We start from the raw sequence: 20,456 nt of genomic DNA, 5'->3' as shown, positions 1-20,456 counted from the left end.
CGTAGAATCAAAACGGCACAGAAGGAGGCCATTTGGCCCATCGAGTCCATGCCGGCTCTCTGCAGAGCAATCGAGTCAGTCCCATTCCCCCGCTCTATCCCCATAGCCCTGCAAGTTTATTTCCCTCAAGTGCCTATCCAGTTTCACCTTGAAAACATTGAGTGTGTCCGCTTCCACCACGTCCGTCGGCAGAAAGTTCCAGGTCCTCATCACTCATTGCGTAAAAAAGGTTTTTCCTCACGTACCCCCTGTATCTCTTGCCCAAAACCTTAAATCTGTGTCCCCTAATCTTTATATAATCAACTAGTGGGAACAGCCTTTCCCCCTCTAGCCTATTCAAACCCGTCATAATCTTGTACACCTGTATCAAATCACCCCTCAACCTCCTTTGCTCTAATGAAAACAAATTCAGCTTCTCCAAGCTGTCCTTGTAGCTAATATTCCCCCATTCCTGGAACCAATCTGGTAAATCTCCTCTGCACCCTCTCAAGGGCTTTCACATCCTTCCTAAAGTGTGGTGACCAGAACTGGATGTAATACTCCAGTTGTGGCCTCACCAGCACTTTATAAAGATTCAGCATAACTTCTCTACTTTTGTACTCAATACCTCTATTTATGAAACCCAAGATCCCATATGCTTTGTTAACCACTCTCTCAATATGTCCTGCCACCTTCAGGGACCGATGCACATTAACTCCCAGGTCCCTCTGTCCCTGGTTGATGTCATCAGCAAATTTAGAAATTCTACTTTGTACTCCATTATCCAGGTCATTCATATATATCAAAAAAAGCAGTGGCCCCAGCACTGACCCTTGGGGAACACCGCTGTCTACCATCCTCCAGTCTGAAAAACAGCCATTTACCATAACTCGCTGTTTTCTGTCCTTAAGCCAATTCCTTATCCAAACTGCCACTGACCCCCTTATTCCATGAGCCTCAATTTTGTTAACCAGCCTTCTATGTGATACTTTGTAAAACTCCTTCCTAAAATCCATGTAGACAACTTCCATTGCATTCCCTTCATCGATCTACAGCAGTAGGGAAAATGCTAGAATCTATTATTAAGGACGTGGTAACAGGGCACTTCGAAAATAATAATAGGATTGGGCAGAGTCAACACGGATTTATGAAAGGGAGAGAGTGTTTGACAAATCTGTTAAGAGTTTTTTGAGGTTGTAACTAGCAGAATAGATAAGGGGGAAACAGTGGATGTGGTGTATTTGGATTTTCAAAAGGCATTCGATAAGGTGCCACACAAGAGGTTATTTAACAAAATTAGGGCTCATGGGATTGGGGATTGGTTAACTGACAGAAAACAAAGCTGGGTGGGAATGTAAGTTGTGAGAAGGATGCAAAGAGGCTTCAAGGGGATACAGACAAGCAAAGTGAGTGGGCAAGAACATGGCAAATGGAATATAATGATCTTATTGAATGGTGGAACAGGCTTGAGGGGCCAAATGGCCTACTCCTGCTTTTATTTCTTATGTTCTTATGTTCTTATCCTGATGTCATAATGTATTTTATGACTGAAATGTAAACCCACATGATCGTTGTGGTATTTTACATTTATCTTAACTCTTTTAGAAGAAAAACTAATATTGGGCTAGAAATTGGGCACCTTAGTGCCTCCAGGGGGTGCTAACGGGGCACTAAGCAGTTACTGACCACCGCCCGCTCCCACCATATTAGGCAGGAGGTTTGCGGCGGCAGTATTGCGTTGCACCCCGATCTCCTTCACTCGAAGGTCGTGACATCATTGCCATGTGCATCGCCCCAGTATTGCCCCAGTCCCGACCTTCGGTTCTGCCCCCTGCAGCATTGCCGGGCAGAAACACCAGCAGCTGCAGGAGGCGTTCGAAGGCCGTGTGCTTCGAGGGCAATGCTTAAAGGTGAGGTGGCCGAAGTAATTGAAAAAAATTCTGAAATGCTGTTTCTCATTTTTTTTCCTTGTCTTTGCCAGCGATTGATCAGCCCGGCACTCTGCTGCAGTCGCATCGGGCCATTCAGACCCGATCGCGGCTGCCATCTGGGACCAGGTAAGTTGCTTTCCCTTGCAGAGCCTGCAGCGATGGCCTTTCCCTTTAAGAGAGGGAAGGAACCTTCCAAGGTGGCAGCGCTGCACGGCCCATTGTGCAGCGCTGCTCACCTACCGCCCTGCCTGCTGCCTGTTGCGCTCCTAGAAAGAAGTGGAGTGCTTGATTTAGCGCTCCACTTCCTTCCTTGAGCGCAAAACCAAATTTTTTTAAAGCTGAAAAACATTAGCGCCATTTTTTCAACTTTTAAAAGTTAGTGCCCCAAACAGAGCGATAGCAAATTTATCCCCCAATATGCCTTATCCAAGGAAATTTTTTTACTGACTAGCTTGTTCAGAGCAATCAGATTGAAATATTTTACATTCTATTAAATGAGCCCAGATTTCTACGTGGTCTCTTCAATTATTTGTGGGGTGTAGTGAGCTCAAGGTATTATCTTAAGCTGACCCTTGCACATTCTGCTACAGGAGTCATTGATTTAATTAACAGAGGATCCCTGTAACCAATTCCTTTGTGAGGATTTTGATATATTTAATGAACACATTTGTCTGGGAACATATGCATTGTATTTGTATACTCTTCTGTAGGAGTCTGTGCTGGTGATCATTGGAGGGGCCATCACTGAGGCATGGCTGGTGGAAGGTGTAGTTCGCCGCCGGGCCTTCTAGGCCCAGAGCTGCTTGAAGTTGTCCTGCAAGGTTATCACCAATGTCCGCCACGGAAAGCCAGCAGCCTTCCACCAGCCATGCTGCAGCCACTGGGGTAGCACTGCGTAGGAGCACTAGAATAGGCAAAGGAACACAAAAGACAGACACTAACGCAATGCACAAGGGTGATTAGTTGACTTTTTATGTAGTATTGGATTGATTCATTTATAAATTATGTTTGGAATGTTTGTTCTGTGGTGGTTCTTATTTCAGCTTTGTGCCCAAGAGAATGCTGTGATGTTCGGTGACAGAGGGATGGTAAGGTGGTGAAGTGCTGGGCAAGAGGATCTGGGGTTTCATTCTGATGACTCACTCACGGATAGACCCTCCAGAACAGAGATCTGCTGTCTGCCTTCTCCCTTCCTACTCCTCCTCCTCTTCATTCTCCGCCTCCTCCTCCTTTACCCCCTGCTCTTCCTCCTCCTCTTCCTCCTTCTCCTCCTGAGGTGATCACGGAGCCCATGGTGGCAATGGGCTATGCCCTCATGATGGCCAAGTTGTGGAGGATCCAGCAGACCACCACAAAATGGGACACCCGCTCCGGCGTGTACTGTCGGGCTCCTCCCGAGCGGTCAAGGCAGCAGAACTGTTGTTTTAGCACCCTGATGGTCTGCTCAGTGAGGTTCCTCATGGAAGAATGGCTGTCATTATATGAATGCTGGCCACAAGTGGTGGAGTAGTGGAGAGGAGTCCATCAGCCAGGTGTAGAGCGGATAGCCCTGGTCTCTGAGCAGCCACCCTTGGGTTTGACGTGGTGACTGGAAGATTGCTGGCACACTGGACTGGGGCAGGATGATGGCATCATGATGAGTTGGCTGCTGTCGCATACCAATTGCACATTAAGTGAGTGGTAGCTGGCCTGAGTGATATGATATAATAATGCAGCAAATTTTCCAAGAATTGAGACCAACGGAAGTTGCTGTTCAACAACAGAACCTTGTTCAACATTTAACAGAGACTATTATATTATAGAATCATAGAATCATAGAATGGTTACAGCATGGAAGAAGTCCATTCGGCCCGTCGAGCCCATGTCGGTTCTCTGCAAGAGCACTTCAGCTAGTCCCATTCCCGAACCCTTTCCCTGTAGCCCTGCAAATCTCTTTCCTTCAGATACTTATCCAACTCCCTTTTGAAAGCCGTGATTGAGCCTGCTTCTAGCACTCTTTCAGGCAGTGCATTCCAGATCATAACCATGCACGGCGTAAAAAAGATTTTTCTTATGTCGCCTTTGGTTCTTTTATTAATCACCTTAAATCTGTGTCCTCTGGTTCTCGACCCTATCGCCAATGGGAACAGCTTCTCTCTATCTACTCTGTCCAGACCTTTTAGATTTTGAACACCTCTATCAAATCTCCTCTCAATCTTACAAAAGCAAAATACTGCAGATGCTGGAAATCTGAACTAAAAACAGAAAATGCTGGAAATACTCAGCAAGTCAGGCAGCATCTGTGGAGAGAAAAACAGAGTTAATGTTTCAGGTCGATGACCCTTCGTCAGAACCCTTCCTCTCAACCATCTCTGCTCTAAGGAAAACAACCCCAGCTTCTCCAGTCTATCCACGTAACTGAAGTCCCTCATCCCTGGAATCATTCTCGTAAATCTTTTCTGCACCCGCTCTAAGGCCTTCACATTTTTCCTAAAGTGTGGTGCCCAGAATTGGACACAATACTCCAGTTGGGGCCGAACAGTGTTTTTTAAAGATTCATCTTAACTTCCTTGCTTTTGTACTCTATATCTCTATTTATGAAGCCCAGGATCCCATAAGCCTTTTTAAATGCTTTCTTAACCTGCCCTGCCACCTTCAACGTTTAGTTTATAAGTCCTCTCCTCATTCTTTCTACCAAAATGTATCACTTCACTTTTCTGTGTTAAATTTCATCTGCCACGTGTCCGCCCATTTCTTCAGCCGGTCTCTGTGTTCCTGAAGTCTATCACTCTCCTCCTCACTGTGCACTATACTTCCAAGTTTTGTGTTTTCTGAAAATTTTGAAACTGTGCCCTGTGCAGCCATGTCCAAGTCATTAATATACATCAAGAAAAGCAGGGGTCCTAGAACCGACCCCTGGGGAACACCACTGTATTCCTTCCACCAGTCCGAAAAACAACCATTCACCACTACTCTCTGTTTCCTATCACTTAGCCAATTCCGTATCCATGCTGCCACTGTCCCTTTTATTCCATGGGCTTGAACTTTGCTGGCAAGTCAATTATGTGGCCGCTTCTACCTCCTTCCCAAGATCCACAAACAGGACTGCCCTGGTAGACCCATCGTTTCAGCCTGTTCTTGCCCTACGGAACTTATCTCTTCCTATCTTGACTCTATCTTTTCTCCCCTTGTCCAGTCTCTTCCCACCTACATCCGCGACTCTTCGGACGCCCTCCGCCACTTTAACAGTTTCCAGTTTCCTGGCCCCAACCGCTTCCTTTTCACCATGGACGTACAATCCCTCTGCACCTCCATCCCCCACCCGGATGGCCTGAGGGCGCTCCGCTTCTTCCTTGAACAGAGGCCCGACCAGTCCCCATCCACCACGACCCTCCTCCGCTTGGCTGAACTTGTTCTCACATTGAACAACTTCTCCTTTAACTCCACTCATTTCCTCCAAATCAAAGGTGTTGCCATGGGTACCCACATGGGTCCTAGCTATGCCTGCCTTTTCGTGGGCTATGTGGAACAATCTTTGTTCCAGTCCTACTCGGGTCCCCTCCCTCACCTCTTTTTCCGATACATTGATGACTGTATCGGTGCCGTTTCCTGCTCTCGCCCCGAACTTGACAATTTCATTCACTTTGCCTCCAATTTCCACCCTTCCCTCACCTTCACATGGTCCATCTCTGACTCTTCCCTTCCCTTCCTCGACTTCTCCGTCTCCATCTCTGGGGATAGGTTATCGACTAATATTCACTACAAGCCCACTGACTCCCACAGCTACCTGGACTACACTTCCTCCCACCCCGCTTCCTGTAAGGACTCTATTCCATTCTCCCAGTTTCTCCGCCTCCGCCGTATCTGCTCCGACGACGCCACCTTCCACACCAGCGCTTCAGACATGTCTTCCTTTTTCTGCAACCGAGGATTCCCCTCTACCGTGGTTGACACTGCCCTCGACTGTGTCAGTTCTATCTCCCGCACTTCTGCCCTCACCCCTGCCCCTCCCTCCCGGAACCACGATAGGGTTCCCCTTGTCCTCACCTTTCACCCCACCAGCCTCCACATTCAACGGATCATCCTCCGGCATTTCCGCCAACTCCAAAGTGATCCCACCACCAAACGTACCTTCCCCTCCCCTCTCCTTTCAGCATTCCGCAGGGACCGCTCCCTCCGAGACACCCTAGTCCACTCCTCTATCACCCCAAACAGCCCTTCCCCTTCGCCTGGCACCTTCCCGTGCAAGCGGAGGAGATGTAACACCTGCCCCTATACCTCCCCCCTTCCCACTGTCCAGGGCCCCAAACACCCCTTCCAGGTGAAACAGCGATTTACTTGTACTTCTCGCAATCTAGTATACTGTATTCACTGCTCACGATGCGGTCTCCTCTACATTGGGGAGACCAAACGCAGATTGGGTGACCGCTTTGTGGAACACCTCCGTTCAGTCCGTAAGGGTGACCCCGAGCTTCCGGTCGCCTGTCATTTTAATTCACCGCTCCATTCCCACTCGGACCTCACCATCCTTGGCCTCTTGTATTGTTCCACGGCAGCTCAACGTAAACTCGAGGAACAGCACCTCATCTTCCGATTAGGCAGTCTGCAGCCTTCCGGACTCAATATCGAGTTCAACGATTTCAGATCATAAGCTCGGCCCCCATTTCATTTTCTCTTGTAATTGTTCCACTCCTTTCCCCGCCCCCCCCCCTTTCCTTTTGTTTCTCCCTCACACCTGGCAGCTATCTTTTGCCCTGCCAGTACACTTTACACCTAATCCCAGCCTATTACCATCTCGTCTAGCTTCTAATCTCTTTTACTTCTTTTGTTTCTTTTATTCTTTTGTCCGATCGCAGCCCTGCCTTCGATCTAGTTTCTTTTCTTTCCAGTTTTGAAGAAGGGTCCAACCCAAAACGTCAACTCAAATTTCTCTCCACGGATGTTGCCTGACCTGCTGAGTTTTTCCAGCATTTTCTGTTGTTATTTCAATTATGTGGCACTTTGCCAAACGCCTTTTGGAAATCCATGTACACCACGTCAACCGCATTACCCTCATCAACCCTCTCTGTTACCTCATCAAAAAACTCAATCAAGTTAGTTAAACACGATTTGCCTTTAACAAATCCGTGTTGGCTTTCCTTAATTAATCCACACCTATCCAAGTGACTGTTAATTTTGTCCATGATTACTGTTTCTAAAAGCTTCCCCACTACAGAGGTTAAACTGACTGGCGTGTAGTTGCTGGATTTATCTTTACACCCTTTTTTGAACAATGGTGTAACATTTGCAATTCTCCAGTCCTCTGGCACCACCCCCGTATCTAAGGAGGATTGGAATATTATGGCCAGTACCTCCGTGATTTCCTCTCTCAATTCCCTCAGCATCCTAGGATGCATCCCATCCACGCCTGGTGATTTATCCACTTTAAGTACAGCCAGCCTTTTTAATACCTCCTCTTTGTCAATTCTTATCCCATCCAGTATCTCCTCTACCTCCTCCTTCACTATGTCTATGGCAGCATCCTCTTCCTTGGTGAAGACAGATGCAAAGTTCTCATTTAGTACCTCAGCCATATCCTCTGTCTCCATGCATATGTCTCCTTTTTGGTCCCTAATTGGCCCCACCCCTCCTCTTACTACCCTTTTACTATTTATATGCCTACAGAAGTCTTTTGGATTGCCTTTTATGTTGGCTGCCATTCTATTCTCATACCCTCTCTTTGCCTCTCTTATTTTCTTTTTCACTTCTCCTCTGACCTTTTTATATATAACCTGATTCTCAGATGTATTTCAACCTGACATCTGTCATACGCACTCTTTTTCTGCTTCATCATATTCTCTATCTCTTTCATCATCCAGGGAGCCCTGACTTTAGTTGCCCTGCCTTTCCCCCTAGTGGGAATGTACCTGAACTATTTCCTCTTTAAAGGCAGCCCATTGTTCAATTACAGTTTTGCCTGCCAATCTTTGATTCCAGTTTACCCGGGCCAGACCCGTTTTCATCCCACTGTAATTGGCCTTCCCCCAGTTAAACATTTTTACTCTAGATTGCTGCCTGTCCTTTTCCATAGCTAATCTAAACATTATGATACTATGATCGCTGTTCCCTAAATGTTCACCTACTGACACTTGCTCCACTTGACTTACCTCATTCCCCAGAACCAGATCCAGCAATGCCTCCTCCCTTGTCGGGCTGGAAACATACTGATCAAGAAAATTCTCCTGAACACACTTCAGAAATGCTTCCCCTTCTCTGCCCTTAACATTATTATGATCCCAGTCTATATTAGCATAGTTGAAGACCCCATTATTACTACTCTATAGTTCTTGCACCTTTCTATAATTTCTCTGCAAATTTGCTCCTCCATATCTTTCCCACTATTTGGTGGTCTATAGAATACACCTAGTAGTGTAATGGCACCTCTATTATTTCTTACTCTAGCCATATAGATGCTGTCCTTGACCCCTCCAGGTCATCCTCCCTCTCCAGCACTGTAACATTCTCCTTAACCAGTACTGCCACACCACCTTCTTTCATTCCTTCCCTTTCTTTCCTGAACACATTATAACCTGGAATATTTAATACCCAATCCTGCCCTTTTTTGAGCCAGGTCTCAGTTATTGCCACAACATCATATTCCCATGTGGCTATTTGTGCCTGCAGCTCACCAACCTTGTTTACTACGCTTCGTGCGTTCACATAAATACACTGTAAACTCATCTTAGACCATCCTGTATTCTGTCTTAGTTTGACCCCACCTAATACCTTACTATTTCTTACTGACAGATCTTCTGAACCAAAGATAAATCAGTATCGCTATTTGCCCAACAACTGCCTAGCAATTGCCCATGAAACTCTCATTAGTGAAAGGATTATTATAAATCTTAAATTAAACATTTAAAAATAAAAAAGGATGCACACTTTAAATTAGTTTATGCAAGTATTGGCTCGGATTAAGGTGTTTAAAATTATTTTTCAAAAAATTAAATTTTTATTGTATTTGGCATAGTGAAGGGACTTATGAATAAAATTGAAATTCAGAACATTTATATTTATTAGAATTGTGTAAATTGTTTAATTATTTGGGGATTCCATTGCATGTCATCAGGGGATTCCATTCGAAAATGACTGCAAAGGAATCCTCCTTTGTGATTGGAGGACCTGGCCCTTGTGATCCCAGGGACGCTTCTGAACCACCTGAGTTCCTGGGATCCGTGAGCCTTTAGGCAGACATAGGCTTGAAGGCTCGAGACCCGAACTCTCTGCAGGCTGGGAGCCTGGAGGTAGGTTCGGAAATATTTCGCGGGTTGGAGGCGTACTCCGGAGGTGTGCCTCCGGCCGCAATTTCTAGGCCATTACTTTTTTTCTATTTTGGCTGGATAATCTGTTCAGCATATTGGATTCTGAAATTAATTACACTGACGTACATATATTCATTCCGACCATTTACCAAAATTAGTTTAAAAGAAGTATAAGGAAGATCATGAGCATTGGTCTCCTGCAAAATTCCTTTATTGGGAGGACATGAGGTAATGGCTCTCAATATACTTCAGATAAGGAGGTAATGGAAAAACTCCAAAAAGTTCAAAAGAAGGACTCAGCAGCAGCACTGTCCACAATCCAGCTCGGCCTGTGATGTGACAGGCATAATAAACAACAAAGTAAATGCCGTCACCTGACTAATATAATCAGATGTTTCCGGCAAATCAGATAGGTAATGAAAAATGTACAGAAAAATACAACAATTACCATCCGCATTCCACTCAGTCATTAATATTTCAGATGGACTGCTCTTAAAATAAACCACTTAAAGAAAATCACACAAAAAAAACTGGCCAATAAGGCTTAGTTAGAAATTGACCATAAACTAAACAATACCATAGAGCAATGAGTATAAAATCAGTTGGTTAAATGCTGTGATTGTTGCATTAATGATTAGACAATTAGGGGAAAAATTCATTTGGCCAGCACCTCCAGTTAGCACCTGGTGGGGGCGCTAACAGGGCGCTGATGCAGTAGCTCCGGGGCAAGGCGAATCCAGCGATGCAAACCAAATCTTGCCCCCACCCCCCTGTAGCGCCACCGCTACGAGTTACCACCAGGGACCTCAGCGCAAGGCAGATCGTGGCGCTCACTGGACGCCCGATCTGCAAAATTCATTGTCGCCCCCTGCCTTAGCATCTTGCCCCGACAGCAACAGGGAGATTCGGTGTCAAGCCGGTGGATGCCGGCTCCAGGGGAGCTATTTAAAGGGATCATGAGTAATGAGTCGCAGCTGTCATGTTAGCGCTGTTTCACTGCTTCCTTGTTAGTTTGACATTGTGAAACAGTTTAATTCAGTCAGTTAAAGGTTGTTTAGTATCTGGAATTTCTGTGGCTACTAACAATTTGTTACAATTATTCTCACAACATATCAAACCGCTACACTTGGCTTACATTAATGGGGTCTGTACTGGCCCTCCAGGATCTACGGCAGAGGGAGCGCAGGCAGCAAGAAAGATTGGAACATGTGGCCAGAGGGAGGAAGAGGGCCATGAGGGCTCTCAACAGGAGGCCTTACCTGCCGAAGTTATTCCGAGAGCACGCCTCCTACCTCCAATTAAGCTAGGAGCAGTGTATTAGAAGGCTCCACTTCACCAAGGAGGTGGTCACAGAACTCTGCCACCTCCTGCAACCAGACCTCGAGCCTCAGATCAGGGCGACTACGGCTCTCTCAGTGGCAGTCAAGGTCACCGTCGCCCTCAATTTCTTCGACAGTGGATCCTTCCAATTTGCAGCAGGAGATATAACTAACAATTCACAGTTCGCCATCCATCGCTGCATCCAGGAGGCCACAGAGGCTCTTTACAGTAGGAGAAGGGACTACATTTCCTTCCCCATCACCAGAGAGAAGCAGGACAAATGTGCACATGGCTTTGCCAGCATAGCGGGCTTCCCCATGCTGCAGGACGCCATCGACTGCAACCATGTTGTTTTCCGAGCACCGCATAATAATCCTGACCTCTTCCAATTCTGCAAAATCTACCACTTACTTAAGGTGCAGTTGGTGTGTGACCACAGACAGCGAATCCTCAATGTGAATTCTTGCTATCTTGGCAGCCTTCATCCTGCACTAGACCGGTATGCCAGCACTCTTCCAGCCACCATGTCAAACTCACGGCTGGCTGGTCGGAGACAAGGGTTATCCGCTCTCCACTTGGCTCATGACTCCCCTCCGCAACCCCAACTCTCCTGCCCAGCACTCATATAATGAGAGGCATGCTGCCACCAGGAACATCATCTAACAGGCCATTGAGGTGCTCAAGCAATGGTTCCGTTGCCTTGACCACTCGGGAGGAGCCCTCCAGTACTTGGGCGAGTGGGTGTCCTGTTTCGTCGTGGGCTGCTGCATGCTCCATAATTTGGCCATTATGAGGGCCCAGCCCTTGCCATCAGGGATTGCAGGACCACCTCAGGAGGAGGAACAGGGGGAGGAGGAGGAGGATGAGGATGAGGAGGAAGATGAAGATGAGGAGGAACAGGAGCGAGGGAGGAGGCAGACACTCAATCGACCTTCCGGAAGGGCGGCCTATGACCGCGTCATCAGACTACGGTTTGAAAGAATTAAACCCCAGATCCCCATTGCTCACCACATCCCCATCATTACATCCCTGTCGCAGGCCATATCACAGTGCAAAGCTGAAATGAGAGATACCACAAAATAATCCAAACTGAATTAATAAATTTATCAATATTCAGTGAACACATATTTACAACAACTATATTATCTATTCACCCTTGTGCAATCCCTTAGTGCATCTCGTTATTCTGCCTTTGCCTACTCTAGTGCTCCTACGAAGCATTGACCCAGTGGCTGCAGCACAGCTGATGGAAGGCTGCTGAGTGTCCATGCAGGAGACTCCAGATGGCCTTACAGGATGCCCTCAACCAGCTCTGGGCCTAGAAGACCCGACTGTAGACTGCACCACGGCAGCAGTCTGGGCTGGCTGGATAACAGGCAGCCACAAGGACAATGGCGGTGTGGCAGGGGTTGGAGCAGGAACGCTGTCATCCTGAGAGAGGACAGCAGCTTCCTGCTCCACTGGCCCACTGCCACTCCCCCGGGGCAGCACCTCAGTATCCCTAGCAATCTGTTGGAGCACAGATTGCAGGCCTGCTGAGACACCGTGAAAGGCCCAGTCGACGGTGTAGACCCAGCCACGATGGCAGCAGTCAGAGCTTGCGTGGCATCAAGCTGAGACTGCATGAGAGCAGCCTGAGATTGAATGATACCAACCATAGACTGCATTACAGCACTAAGACATTGTGTCACTTCCACCTGTGCTGCAATGGAAGCTGCCAGATCGCCCATCACACGTGGCATCAGGCCTGGGTCAACACGGTCTCTCTGGGAGTCTACCATCCTTTCCAGACTGGAAATGATGGGTTCCATGGCCTGCCCAGAGCTCTGTGCAATGTTGGAGGCTAATTCCTACATGCTCCTTACCATTGCCGACAGGCTCCCGGGCACCCTTATCATTGCACCTATCATCTCTGTGTGCATACCCATCACCCTTTTTCTAAAGGCCTCCCCATCGAACTCCTCATCTGAGTCCTGTGCAGCAGAACTCACACGCGAACTCACCCACTGGGGAGCTGGCCCCCAAGCTACCCTTTCCCCCTTGCCTTGCTGCACCCCGCTCATCCCCGGTGCATCACCTTGTGCTAATCCCGCTACTATACTAGCCTCTAAATAACACGTAGTGCCAGTATCTGAGCTGGTGCCTGCGGGCGAGTCATGCAGTGATGCGATGTGTTCTTCCTCCTCCTCTTCTCCCACCTCACTCTCTGTGGTACCCTCAGGGACAGGCTGCTCAGGCACTTGCTCATTATCTGAAAGCATAAAGGCACTGGATTCGGGTTAAGGTGAGGGGAGGGGGCAGGAAGGGAGAAACGCATACAGCATGATTAGCTGGAAAGTGCGAAAGGCTTGTGTGATGAAGGGGAAGTGGGATGTGAGAAACACAGAAGATAGGAGCAGGAGTAGGCCATTCGGCCCCTCGAGCTTGCTCTACCATTTAATGAGATTGTGGCAGATCATCCAAATTCAATAGCCTGTCCCTGCTTTCTCCCCATATCCCTTGATCCCTTTAGCCTTAAGAAATATATCTAACTCCTTCTTGAATATATTTAATGAATTGGCATCAACTGCCTTCTGTGGTAGAGAATTCCACAGGTTTACCACTCTCTGGGTGAAGAAAATCCTCCTCATCTCTGTCCTAAATGGCTTACCCCTTATCCTTAGACTGTGACCCCTGGTTCTGGACTCCCCCACCATCGGGAACATCCTTCCTGCATCTAGTCTGTCTAGCCCTGTTAGAATTTTATAAGTTTTCATGAGATCCCCTCTCATTCTTCTAAACTCCAGCGAATATAAGCCCAATCAACCCAATCTCTCCTCATACGTCATTCCTGCCGTCCCAGGTATCAGTCTGGTGAATCTTCGCTGCACTCCCTCCATGGCAAGAACATCCTTCCTCAGATAAGGCGACCAAAACTGCACACAATACTCAAGGTGTGGTCTCACCAAGGCCCTGTACAACTGCAGCAAGACATCCTTGCTCCTGTACTCGAATCCTCTCGCTACGAAGGCCAACATACCATTTGCCTCCTTAACCGCCTGCTGCACCTGCATGCTTACCTTCAGCGACTGGTGCACAAGGACACCCAGGTCTCGTTGCACTTCCCCTTTTCCCAATCTATTGCCGTTCAGATAATAATCTGTCTTCCTTTTCAGTTCCTCCCTCTCAATAGACCCTATGTTCCCCGACATCTCTGGAAGGTTATTTGTGCCCTCCTTTGTGAAGACAGAACCAAAGTATGTATTTAATTGGTCAGCCATTTCTTTGTTCCCCATTATAAATTCCCCTGATTCTGACAGTAAGGGGCCTACACTTGACTTCACCAATCTTTTTTCTTCACATATCTATAGAAGCTTTTACAGTCAGTTTTTATGTTCCCTGAAAGCTTACTCTCATACTCTATTTTCCCCCTCTTAATTAATTCTTTTGTCCTCCTTTGCATGGATCCTAAACTGCTCCCAATCCTCAGGTTTGCTGCTTTTTCTGGCCAATTTATATGTCCTCTCCTTGGATCTTATGCTATCCCTAATTTCCCTTGTTAGCTGCGGTTGTGCCGCCTTTTTTGTTTTATTTTTACGCCAGACAGGGATGAACAAATTCTGTAGTTCATCCATGTGATCTTTAAATGTTTGCCATTGCATATCCACCATCAACCCTTTAAGTAATGTTCCCAAATCCATCCTAGCCAACTCACACCTCATACCATCATACTTTCCTTTATTTAAATTCAGGATCCTAGTCTCTGAGTCAACTACTTCACTCTCCATCTTAATGAAGAATTCTATCATATTATGATCGCTCCTCCCCAAGGGGCCTCGCACAACAAGATTGCTAATTAATCCTTTTTCATTACATATACCCAGTCTAAGATGGCCTGACCTCCAGTTGGTTTCTCGACATATTGATCCAGGAAACCATCCCGTATACACTCTAGGAATTCCTCCTCCACAGTATTGTTACTAATTTGGTTAGCCCAATCTATATGTAGATTAAAGTCCCCCATGATAACTGCTGTGCCCTTATTCCCCGCATCTCTAATTTCCCGTTTAATGCCATCTCCAACCTTAGCATTACTGTTGGGGGTCTGTATATAATTCCCACTAACGTTTTCTGCCCCTTGGTATTTCTCAGCTCCACCCATACAGATTCCACATCATCAGAGCTAATATCCTTCCTTACTATTGTGTTCATTGTCCCTTTAACCAGCAATGCTACCCCACCTGTCCTATGCCTGTCCTTCCTGAATATTGAATACCCCTGGATGTTGAATTCCCAGCCTTGGTCACCCTGGAGCCATGTCTCCGTAATCCCAATTATATCATATATATATAAGAAGGAGTAGGGATGAACATACTGTTGTTGTCCCCAAGGGTGTCAACGTCGCTGGTGACTACGGCGCCCACCACTTGGTGCCCAATAATCTGCAGCACTCGAGTTTGTAGCTCAGACAGTGGTTAGGTGTTGGCTTGTCCCCTGCCTGTGTGCTCCTGCTCCCTCCTGTTGTGAGCCACCTTGGACTGCAAGAGAAAGAAAAGTGTGTGAGTGAGTGTGGAGCAATGTCCCTGCCATAGTTGAATAGCTGTCATTGTGTGCAAGGTCTGAGATGTGGGTGTGATTGTTGGTAGGTAGAGATTGTTGGTGGGTGAGTGGGTTTGTGGTGCTTTGGGTTGTCTGACATTCAGATGGTGGTATGTAGCATTTGTTAAAGCATTGACTCACCCTGACCACCCGAGTGAGGTCGTTAAATTTCTTCCTGCACTACGTGTGAGTCCTGGGGACCACAGTGCTGCCTAAGACATGCTGGGCTACCTGCCTCCACATGATGCGGAAGACTTGTGGTGAAGGCCTCCTGCCACTTGCCATGTAGAGCACCGCCCTCCGTCTTTCCACTGCAAACACTAACGCCTCCAATTCATGATCGCAGAACCTGCGGGCTTCTCCCTGGGGTGTGGATCTGCCATCATTACAGCTGCTTGAGTCATCTGGCTCCTTCTCCTTGACCTGCTGCTGCTGGCTGAGACGGCTGCACAGCCAGCAATGATGAGAATGAACTTCTGCAGCATCAATGATCTTCCCCTTTAAGAACTGGAAGGAGACTGTGGCTATGATGACTTGTGATTAGACTGCACCTGATATTGTTCAGTGCTTTGAGTTTAATGTCACTGAGCTTGGCCATTGGCACTTGATTTAGCACTCCAATTCTTTCTTAGCCTGACGCTAATTCTCAAACTTTTCAAAAGTTACTGCCCATTCCTGGGCTATAATGAATTTCTCCCCCTTAAACATTAAAACCTGCTTAATAATGGGATTTCCATAAAAATTGAAACAAGTATTGCGCCCTTGGCTTTAGCACTGAATTTGATCTATTTGTTTCTGTCCCAACTTAGTTATGGCTTTAGGTTGGATTTGAAACCAGAATGTTTAATTCATTTCAGCTCCAGCCTAGTAAAAGCCATCCAATCTGTTTATGCCCAAACCATTTTCTGTATAAAGAACACCATCACCTCCAAATTCCCCTCCAAGTCACACACCACCCTGACTTGGAAATATATTGCCATTCCTTCAAAGTCACTGGGTCAAAATCCTGGAAGTCACTCTCTAACAGCGCTGTGGGACCACACGGACTGTAGCGGTTCAAGATGGGGGCTCACCACCACCTTCTCAAGGGCAATTAGGGATGGGCAATAAATGCTGACCTTGCCAGCAATGCCCACATCCCAGGAATGAATTTAAAAAAAAATCAATTAGAAAAGTAAAGTTTTGTCAGGTAACCCAAATGTAACAAAACTTTAATTAGAAAAGAAGTCTTGGATGCAACATGACTCGTATAATATGAGATAAAGATAGGGCTAGAAATTCCATCACGTCCCAGTGGGACGCTAACTTTTGAAACGTAGAAGAAGGAGTGCCAGGCACTAATGATTCTCTCCTGCCAGGAAATTTAGCTTTAGTGCTCCAAGAGAGAAGAGGAACGCTAAACCAAGTGCTAACCACATCTCTTAGGGCGCTAAAGTCTGAGAGCGGGGCGGTAGCGGCAGAGCGCTGAACAATGTGGAGCACATTGCTAACGGCAACAGAGGCTGCTTCTCTCGCTTAAAGGTAAGGGCCACTGATGGTGCACAATCTATTTGTCAGCAGCTCTACATTGCAAGGCTACCTGCGCAACTGCCATTACAGCCCCAAACACACTCACAAAGTGGAGGGCTTGGATATCTTGCAGCAATGAAATATCAAAAACTTTGAGCAGGCACCAGACTGGTGCAAATTAAAAAGGTTGGCCTACCTGAAAACCATTCCCTTTAATTAGTACTCCCCAAGTGACCAGCCAAGTTGACAATGTCGCCTCTTCCTGCCGCTGTTCATGCCTGGCAATACAGCAGGGGGCGGGAGGCAATTTCCCATCTGGGGCAATAACGGGGTGAGACGCTAGAGGCCCAGGCGGTAAGAGTTAGCGCCAGCGCTAAACAAGCATTGAAGTTTATGGGCATCGCTACATTCGTCGTGCCCCATCGCTAACCCCTTAGTGCCCCATTAGAGTCCCCCCTAGTGCTAACCAACAAATTTCTCCCCCTCTGATTCCCTCGACAAATAGACCATCAGGAACCATAGCTGGGATCTGTAATTTAATTTGATGCCAAATGGGAATCTTATCTTATCTAGATCCAATACATAAATTATTTCCAGAGTTATAGTACTTTCTTGATAGCATGTGATAATGCAAAACTTTGCAAACTTGGCAAAGTAATTTATTCAATTGTAACAATGAATGAGATTTCTTCAGCAGGTTGAACCCCTCAGCAACCCACCAACATTATCTTAGTGAGATTCATGCTATTTGAATGTAAAGAGCAGTAATGGGTCACCGCATACTGTATATTTTGATTGTATAAAAGCCAGAGACAATCTGCAATTCATTTTAGAATGCCTGTATCATTACTAAAAGACTTAGGTAACTTGCATTCCATAGTTTATGCAGGAGGAAATATTTTCAACTAACTTGCTCAATTCTTGCAATTTAGTCAAGCACGATATGTTAAAAAATAAAATAGAAAAATCATGTACTACACCATAGGGGAGGAACGTTGTTTTGAAATGCAACTACAATGAATGATCTCTGTTTTGGTTATTTATTTTGTGTGAATTTTCAACTCATTAAAGTTATGGAGCATGCAGCAGACAAACTAAATCTGGATACCCACACAGGGCTGTACTGCAAAGCTCCTCCCGAATGGTCCAGGCAGCGGAAACGTTGCTTGAGCATGCAGAGTATCTGCTTAATGACATCTCTGGTGGCAGCATGGCTCTCATTGTAGGCCAGCTATCCAGCTGTGCCCAGGTTCCTGACAGGAATCATGAGCCAGGCTGAGTTGTGGCTCAGCAGGTGACATAGCTCGGTAATAGCCTACTTTATGAAGCAAAAGCACCTGGGACATTGTTCCTCAGTGAAGTTCAAGTAGGATATGTGCTCCCTCAAGGCCAGCTGTGGCTATGGCCTCCTGCACAGTGCCTTCCTCCTCTCGCTTACCCCAGCTGCTCTCTTCTGTCTTCTTGGCTGCTCCCCCTCATCCTTCAGCCTCAAAGGCAGCCTATCAGACCACCCATGACTGCAGTAAAATTCTTTTAAAAGCAGCCAAAAACAGTCCAACATCAGCAAAAACATTGGGCTCGATTTTGCCATTGGAGCGGGCTGGGGGGCGTGTCAGGTGTTTTTCGAGTCCTGAACCCGATTCCAGTGTGATGTGGGAAAAAAGTGCAATTTTCCCCTAATTGGACAATTGATTTCCAGTGTGTGGGAACCCCTGGCCCAATTAGTCTTTCCATTCTGAAAGTCGCCTCCGATGATGTCATCAATGCTGCTGGATTTAAGGCCTGCAAGCAGCCTTGCTTCTTCTGGAGACTGCAAACGTTATGCCCATTGCTGCGATCGCTTCATTCAGCAACTATGTCCAGCAGTTGGCCAAAGTGTGCTCCACGGTTCGATGATGCCGCCCTGCAAGCTCTGGTGGAGGGAGCAAGAGCAAATAAGGATGTGCTGTTCCCTTCTTCAGGGAGGAAAAAGCTTCCCCAGCAGACTAAAGCTGTGTGGATGCAAATGGCCCAGGAGGTCAACTCTATGTCTATGTACCGCAGAACCTGGCTGCAGTGCAGGAAGAGGTTTCATGACCTTCTGCGCACAGGAAAAGTGAGTATGACTTTGCCATCACCCTCAATCTGATCCCCATCGCCTCTCCTCACCAGTACTCTGCTTTGCCAACCTCTTCCTCCACATCCCACTTGACACTTACATCCCTGCACTCTTACCCATTCCCTCTCTGTCTATGGTCACATTCACCTAACTATTTGACTATGCAGCCCTCACACTCTCTATCACTGTGATGCAATGACAACTTACAACACACAGTGAGGGCCCTTTGTCTCCTTCTAAGCATCTATGCTATGGAATCTCTACACTCACTCCTTTATTCTCACTCAAACTCCACTTGTGTCCCTCATTGCAGGAAGAGAGAGCCCACAATAAGAGGGAAAGAGCAAGGACAGGAGGAGGGCTACCCTCAGTAGCCCAGCTCACCACCTCGGAGGAGGCGGCCCTGGAAATTGCCGGGATCGAGGACAATTCCCAAGTGGGGGACGGACAGGCAGGCGCATCACAGCAAGCTGGTGACAGAATAGTTTGGCATCTCTCTCATTGACATTGCATGAGTCACTGATAATGAACCTAATGCTCTAACAGATTGACTTATGATCATTTGCAATATTCAATGTGCATGTAACCTTTGTAATGATCAGTAACCTGTCATTCTGGAACGGTACACTAGGTGGTGCTGTATGTATATAAGAGTGGGCTACCCATGATGCACTAGGCTACCCACAAGGCAGCAGTCAAGATGGAGGCCTCTACAGATACTCTACCTAGTCCACATGTGCTAAATAAAGTATCTAGCAAAAGCTAGCTGTTTTTAATAAAAATGACTAGTTATTAATGAACATAACATGGTACCAGGATTGGTAAGATCTGCTGAATATTGTGCAACGTGACATGGAGAATTTGAAGCCACCAGAGCATTTGAAACTCACAGGAAATGTCGACTACAATTGGCAGATTTTTAAACAACAATTCGAACTCTATATTGCTGCCATCGGGTACGGTACAAAGCCAGATGCAAGGAAAATAGCGTTGCTGCTCACGGTTGCAGGCCCACAGGCGATAGAGGTATTTAATACATTTGTATTTAATCCAGAGGAGAACAGAGAAAAATTAGACGATGTGCTAAAGAAGTTTGATACACATTGTTCTCCCAAAAAGAATGAAACCTATGAGAGGTATATCTTCTGTTCTCAGACACAGCAGCAAAATGAGACTTTTGATAGCTTTTTGACTGATCTGAAACTGAAAGCACAGACATGTAATTTCTCTGAGCTGAAAGCATCCATGATTCGTGACCAGATTGTGTTTGGTATTCATGATAAAAAAGTCAGGGAACGTCTGTTGAGAGAAACTGAACTAACATTGGAAATTGCTGTGAAAATATGCCAAGCTAGCGAGCTCACTCAAAAGCATGCCAAGACTTTCAGTGAAATCAATGATGATGCGATTGCAGTAAGTGCTGCTGTCGGTGCTGTGCCCTACAAGGGGAAGAAACATGGGCAGAACAGAAGTGAAAAGCAATCGGAGGAAGGAATTTTTAATTGTAAACGCTGTGGTTACAAACACCAGTTAAAACAATGTCCAGCGTTTGAAAAAATGTGCACAAAATGTCATGGAAAGAATCACTTTGCCAAACAATGCTTTTCAAAAGTAAAAACTAAGAAAGGGCAACGAGTTAATGTAATTGAGGACACTGATTTAAGTGAGACATGTTTTGTAGGAATGGTGTCATGTGACAATATCAAAAAGGATACAGAAAATGTGCAGCCCTCAGGAATTAACAATGCTGAACATAAAGTT

Source organism: Somniosus microcephalus, chromosome 1, assembly GCF_052327205.1.
Source record: "Somniosus microcephalus isolate GS21.2 chromosome 1, FLI_Smic_1.0, whole genome shotgun sequence".
NCBI lineage: Eukaryota > Metazoa > Chordata > Chondrichthyes > Squaliformes > Somniosidae > Somniosus > Somniosus microcephalus.
This window is presented reverse-complemented; position numbering follows the sequence as displayed.